We start from the raw sequence: 7781 nt of genomic DNA on the forward strand, positions 1-7781 counted from the left end.
GATGTTTGGAAAGAAACAGTTGCGGACAGATTAGCTAACTCACCTGGGGTCGTGGAGTCAGTTAGGGCCACTGCACGGAGCCTGTCAATGTGCATGTTTCCCAAGAGTTCCTCACTTCCGGCCGGTGAATGAGTCAACTTCCTGGCTAGGGGAGGATAATTTAAGCCTTCATAGAGGTAAATGCTTCCCCATAGAGATTAGGAAACCAGTAGAAATAGATCACATAAAGAGAAGACTATTCTGGGCAGCCCATGGTTTCAAGTTTCAGCATTTAAATCTTTTTATCCTTTTGAATAATTTTGAGATTCATAGGAGGGCTATAGTTTTGGACCTGTGCCTCTCCAAAACACTGGCAAGCAGATCCTTCTCCCCAACATTGGCAGCTATCTCTGGAGCTCTATGGTTCACCCTGGAGCCCCGTGTTCACCAAGGAGCATAGCACATGCAGATGCTCTGTGAAACCCAATGAAGGGATTGCTGTTCCCCAAAACTGTTAGGAAGCTTTACTCAGAGTCAGCTTGACTTGTTCATGAGCCTCTTGTTTTTTATTTTTAATTTGTTTTATTTATGAGAGAGAGAGAGAGAGAGAGAGAGAGGGAAAGAGAGAGAGAGAGGGAGAGAGAGAGAGAGTGCGTGAGTGCTCTAGGGCCTCCAACCACTGCAAACAAACTCCAGATGCATGTGCCACTTATGTATCTGGCTTATGTGGGTACTGTGGAATCACATCTAGGTCCTTAGGCTTCACAGGCAAGTGCCTTAACCTCCAAGCCGTCTCTGAAGTCCCTTGTTTTGAATGTGTATATTCATGTATGTATGTATGTATGTATGTATGTATGTGATGTATGTATGTATGTGTGTTTCCATGTGGGGGCATTTGCAAGCATGTGGAGGCCAGACGACAACCTTGGGTGTCATCCCTTATGAATGCTGTCTACCTTTTATGTATTTACTTTGTAAAAACAGGATCTCTTAATGGCTTTATGCTTACCAAGTCTGTATTGGCTGGCCAATGAGTCCCAGGGATCCCCTTTCAGTGCCTTCCCATTTCTGGGATTATAGTGCATGCCACCATAGTGGGCAGGTTTTTTAAAATGAGCTCTGGGGATTAAATACAGGTCCTTGTGTTTGCAAGCTGAGCAGTCTTCCCTAAACATCAATGAATATCTTTCTCAGACTGGTCATCTTAAAACTCATGTATCGAGTTCATTTGCAGTAGTTAGAGGCCCTGGCATGACTATTCTCTCTCTCTCTCTCTCTCTCTCTCTCTCTCTCTGTGTGTGTGTGTGTGTGTGTGTGTGTGCTTGCAAACAAATAAGGAAATAATATACAGAGAACATAGCTACAGGCCTGGACATAGCTCAGCATGTTTAACATACAATCATACCATGGTGTGGTGAAAAAATTAACTTGGGTCTCCTCTCCTTATTTTTCTCATGGTAAGGCAATACCTTTAAAGAAACTTGTGTTGAAAAATCTAGCAACTGTTATTTTTCCTTCTGCTCCCAAAATTCCAATACTTATATACACAACTCATATTTTCTTTGTTGCAGTGGTAACGTATATGATTCCTCTAGAAGTATTCTTAACATATCATAGTTATTTCTCTTTCAGGAATTAGTTATATTCTAGTGGTCCAAGAATACATCTACTGAATGCACCATGCTTTCAAAGTCCTTCCCCTAACACTAGAAACATCTACCCTGTCTCAAGCTGATTCACATGGCTTCTGGGAAAACACCTTATTTCTCTACTTTTTTTTTTGTCTAAATAAGTCTATAAATGCTTAGTTCAGCTCATAGTTGGCAGCTCACATTGGTATTTCAAGTATCTGGCAAGCTTCTTGCCTGACACATCTGGAAAGGAGGAGTTAGTTTGTGATAAATCAGATTTCTTGGCTAGAATTCTAGGCTGGTCAGGATCAGCTGTCTGTTATGAGACATTCCCAGCTGCTTTTCAGCTCTGTGATCTCCTTCCAGACATCACAAGTCTTATTTCACCAGGACAGAGCCACCTCATTAATGATGGCAATGTGTTCTCATGGGAATGCTCCCTTCTCCTTCTCTTCTTCTTCCTCCTCCTCTTCTTTCCCCTCCTTTTCCTCCTCTTCCTTCTCCTCCTCCTTCTTCTTCTTCTTGTTATCATGAATATTTCCTAACATCTTGTGGAGTTTGGTTGTCAAGGCAAACATGGTTGTGAGGGGAAAACCCCCTATGAAGTAACTTAAGATCTTGAAGGAATTTAGAATATAAGGTGGAATATGTGAGAATAAGCCTAACAATATAGGCATAACTGCTACAGCTTCACAACACTTAGCAGTATAGCCTCAGAGTGGCAGATGGCTCGTTGATACCTCACAAGAATGTCCAGCCTCTGAGAACATTTGCTTGAGTCTTTCTGTAAAGAATCCACTAATGTCCAGTGCATCTCCCTTCTCTTCAGCATCCTCCCTCGCCCATCTGGACACAATAGTGGCCTGGCACACTATACCCAGAGCACCAGCGTTCATGCTGCTTGTCACCACAAATGCCAATGAGCAGAGATAGGAATTGAATGGTCAAGTTTTGTTTTATTCAGAGAGACAGAGATCTGATCTCCGTCCAGCAGATTACATGGAAGGAAAGCAATCATCACAGAGCTCAGCCTTGTCCCTGAGTTTCATGGCGTCAGTGCCCTGCTCCTTATTGTCTCGTACACACCTCCTTTATCATCATCTCTCTAAGCAACTGTGTTCAGCCACTCCAAAGGACATCTAGTTTAGTCAGTATCTGCAGACTCAGCTGTGCATGCTACCTGGGCTGGAAGTTAGCTCAGAACAGTCACCATTAACAGTATGTATGTACTGAGGTATTTACAACATGCATGTGAAGAATCTTTTCTACAATATGGAGTACAAACCTGTCCTTATAATATAGAATGTCTAAAGCCCGTATCAATCCCTCCCATTCCATGTCAATACTAGCTACCAATAAATCCTTTCCATGAAATCATCAAGTCTTCTCTTGTGGAATTCTGTCCTCTGGGCACAACAAAGCTATTGTCATCATGAAATCAGAGTAGGTGTGATAATGAACACAAGACCTTTACGAAATTTTCTCCTTTAAAGGAGTGGCTGGGGAGGGCCATTAGACCCTCATCTGAGGAGATCCCGCTCATTTACTTCCCTCTGCTACATGCATGTAGTCTTGCTCCACATGCATGAAGTCTTGGGAAGTTCCAAGGTATTTAAATGGTGGATGGTTAACCAAGGAGATGCGGTGACTCTATGTGGCTTTCAAGGGCCATCACCCATGCTGTGGAAGTTGTGTGGGGCTCATCCAGGCTTCTGTAAATAAGCCCAACAAATCTACTGGTTCACTAAGCTGGGCTTGGGTAGAACCACTTCTTTGGCCTGTCATCAGAGCACCATCTGGAGTAACTTGGCATTTGTTCATATCTCCTCAGGAAAAGTTATGGACAACTTCCACTGCAGGCATTGCATCCGCAGCTCAGGTAGAGTCGATGAACTTAGTTGGCCGTGTCCATCCCTCCCTAGAGACAGCTAACGTGCCTCAATTATGCAGTTGCTCTGTCCAAGTTCATTTCTTGGCAGGAGGCTGCTTTTCCTTTCTGCCTACATCAAATGTAAGGCTTTGAGTTTCAAATATTGCTCAGTCAGTATAGTTCACCCTCTAACAGTAGAAAGAACATGGAATACACACTCTAGAAAACTGTTAACTTAAGCACCTGCCTATTACATTCAAATACTTCCAGGCATGGCTGTAGGGTGAGCCTTACTAACTAATTCTTTCCAGTCAGCACAGTATTTCTCCACCAGAGAGGGGCTTAGGCATCACTGATACTTAGTAACATCTGGATCCTGCAGACTTGCTTCTCCTCTAGAGCTCCAAGGCTTAGTGTCTGAGTTTGGATGCTGCATGACCCGGGAGGGACTTCTCCATCACCAGAGCTCTTGCCTTGGCTCATTTCCTGTACCGTCTGCCACCTTCCTGTGCCCTATCCATTAGGCTGCAGCAATTGTGGTTAGGCATTTTCTGTTGGCTGCTCTAGGAAGGAAGCCCCTCCCTCTCCCCTGCGTTTCACTGTGTGAGTCCCCCTGCAATGCGATTGCTCACTCTTCTAGGTGGCATGCAATTTCTGCTTCCATTATTGAAAGTATGTCATTAGCACAAAGCAGGTCCAAAGGGCGTGAAGCCATGCTTGGAGCAGACTAGAGTCCTGTCCTGACCATCAGATTGTTTGCTTGGATGTTCTGGGTTAAAGCTCATCCCTGGTCGGGCTGGACAGATGGAGTCCCCAGTATCTATGTAAAGCCAGCTGCACAAAGTGGCACTGGCATCTGTTGTTAAGTTGCAGCAACTAGAGGCCCTCCGGACACACCCATTATCTTTCTCTCTCTCTCTGCTTGCAAAAATAAATAAATAAATAAATAAATAAATAAATAAATAAATAAAAATATAGAAGAAAAAATTGTCCCTGATAGACACAAGTGCACATGCTGACAAATGCTCACTGCTTCTGAAGGACTTCGAACACCTGCTTGCTGGTGCTGTGAACACAGCTTATCTGCACGTTCCCTGAAGTCATGTCGGACTGAATAAAGATAAGCTTTGATCCAGTCACTGAATTATCATACATTTAACATTAATGTCATCCCTGTTAAGGACGCTTCACTGTAATGCCAAGAGCAGACGTAGAGAATGGGAGGGGGGGGGGATAATCATGTGATTCTCCTCAGAGATGAAGGATGGGGAGGCTAGGAGATGTTTGAGGGAACATCTCCAGAATTTCCAGAAGTGTCGTTGTGTTGGTTACACACTGTTGCATTTCAAAGGGAAATGGAGAATTTAAAGCTGAAAAGGTTTTAAAACTCATCTTACCCAGATCCTTCAGTTTTACATTTGGAGAAATGGATCAGAGATGTGTTATCTGAAGTTACACAACAAAGCAAACTCTTGAGAGCCAAGATTAGATACCATTTCAATAAGAAAGATCGTTTTAAGGAAAGTAATGTGGTGTGACTCTTCCCTTGCCCTAAGTCAGTCCATGACAAACTTCATAGAAATAGTAGAAAACATTAGCAACATAGGTACTCTTGTGAGACACAGCGGGTATGCTCAGACTAGAATCCGTGAAGGGTCCCTGATATATGGGCACTATTGGAAAATCATGAAGAAAGCTTACTGCAGCAGTGGGAAGGTAAGGCTGCATGTGAATGAATGCCAGGCAGAGAAGTGGGGGCAGCAAGGAGCCCAAAGGTAACTGTCAGCTTTCACTGGAGGGAAGGCAGTTAATGGGTTGAGCTTGGACAAACCCTCCTCTTTCCCAAATAGCAAGAACAACATTTTTCTTCCATTGGAGAAAAAAAAAGGGTGTAGGCACTTAAGCTGGGAAATACAAGCAAGACACTAGAGTGGCCAGTGGACCCTGGGGGAACAGAAAACGGCCATCTCTAGATGATACCAGCTGCTTTGGAGGCTCAGTCAACTTCCCCATGACAGAAACATCCTGACTGAGGGTCTTACACCCTTTCCCAGGCCAGCAGTAGCTAAACTGCTGGGGGTCTTAGAGAAAAGTATACAAATAAAAGCCAGTAAATATTTGAAGAGAGTCAGCTTCACTCAAACAAAGAAAGAATTTCCTCCAAAATACACACAGCACACCACAGTACACCACACCATACCACACCAAACCATACCATACCACACTACACCTTACCAAACCACACCATACCATACAACACCACACCATACCAATCATACCACAACACACCACACCACAACATAACACACCACAACACATCACACCATACCATACCACATAATATCCTACCATACCACACAATACTACACCAAACCATTCCACATCATAACACCATATCAAACCACACTGTACTATACAATACCACACCACATCATACCACACCATACCATGCCATATAACACCACAACATACTACACCACACCATTCTACACCATACCATACCACACCATACTATACCACACCATACTGTACAATACAATTCCACACTATTCCACACCACACCACACCACATCATAACATACCATATAATACCACACAACACCATAGCATACCACACCACAACATCTCATACCACACCATGCCATACCACAACATGCCTGACCATTCCACACTACACCAAACCATACCAAAGCATACCATGCCACACCATAACATACCATATCATAAAATTCCACACCACACCATACCACACCACACCATATCATACCACACCAACCACCCTACACCACACCACACCATACCACACCATATCATACCACACAATACCATACCACACCACATCACACCACACCATTCCACGCCATACCATACCATACCACATCATAACATACCATATAATACCACACAACACCATAGCATACGACACCACAACATCCCATACCACAACATGCCTTACCATTCCACACCATACCAAACCATACCATGACACACCATAACATACTATACCATAGAATTCCACACCACACCATACCACACCACACCATATCATACCACACCAACCACCCTACACCACACCACACAATACCACACCACACCACACCATACCACACCACACCACACCACACCATATCACACCACACCACACCATACCACACCATATCATACCACACCACACCATACCACACCATATCATACCACACCAACTACCCTACACCACACAATACCATACCACATAATACCACACCACCACAACATACCATACCACACAACACAATATCACACCACACTATACCATACCACACCACACCATATCATAACTGCACCAACCACACTATACCACACTACACAATACCATGCCACACCAAACCACACCATCCCATACCAAACCATACCATCCCATAGCACACCATATCATTCCACACCACACCATACCATACCACACCACACCACACCTTACCATACCACACCACACCATATTATATCACATCATACCATACCATACCATACCATACCATATCACATCATACCATACCATACCACACCACACCACACCTTACCATACCACACCACACCATATTATATCACATCACACCATACCATACCATATCACATCATACCATACCATACCACACCATACCATACCATAAACACCACACCATACCATTCCCCAGCACACCACACCACACCACACCACAACATACCATACCCCAGTACACCCCACACCACACCACAGCACACCATAGCATATCACACCATACTGCACCACACAATACCATACCACGCCACACTGCAACACCCCATATCATAACACACCACACCATACCACACCATAACATGCCACACCACACCACACTATACCATACCACACCATATTGCACCACACCATAGTTTCAGCTATAAATTCATAGGTATTGTTTGAGAGTCCTATAAAGGCATTAGCACCCATGAAAGTACCCAATTCACAGGAGACTTCTGAAATGAAAACAATCACCAAGCTAGTAAAATAGTGGTGCTAATGCTAAAATACTTTCTGTAGTGCTATATGGTTTTCACGTTTGGTTTTTAGTTAGGATGCTCATAAGGGCATTATCTGAGAGGATGAAGGCAGTGTTTGACTGCTTCAGGGTGGGGTCTCCGATAGGTAACCTTCATTTTAACTTGAATAGATTTGGAATCATCTGTGTGACACCCCTTTGAATGCATTTTTCTTTCTTTTTAATAATATTTTATCTTATTTATTTATTTATTTCTTAGATAAAGAGAGAGAGAAAGAGGCAGGGAGCGAGGGAGAGGATAGGTGC

Source organism: Jaculus jaculus, chromosome 10, assembly GCF_020740685.1.
Source record: "Jaculus jaculus isolate mJacJac1 chromosome 10, mJacJac1.mat.Y.cur, whole genome shotgun sequence".
Lineage (NCBI taxonomy): Eukaryota > Metazoa > Chordata > Mammalia > Rodentia > Dipodidae > Jaculus > Jaculus jaculus.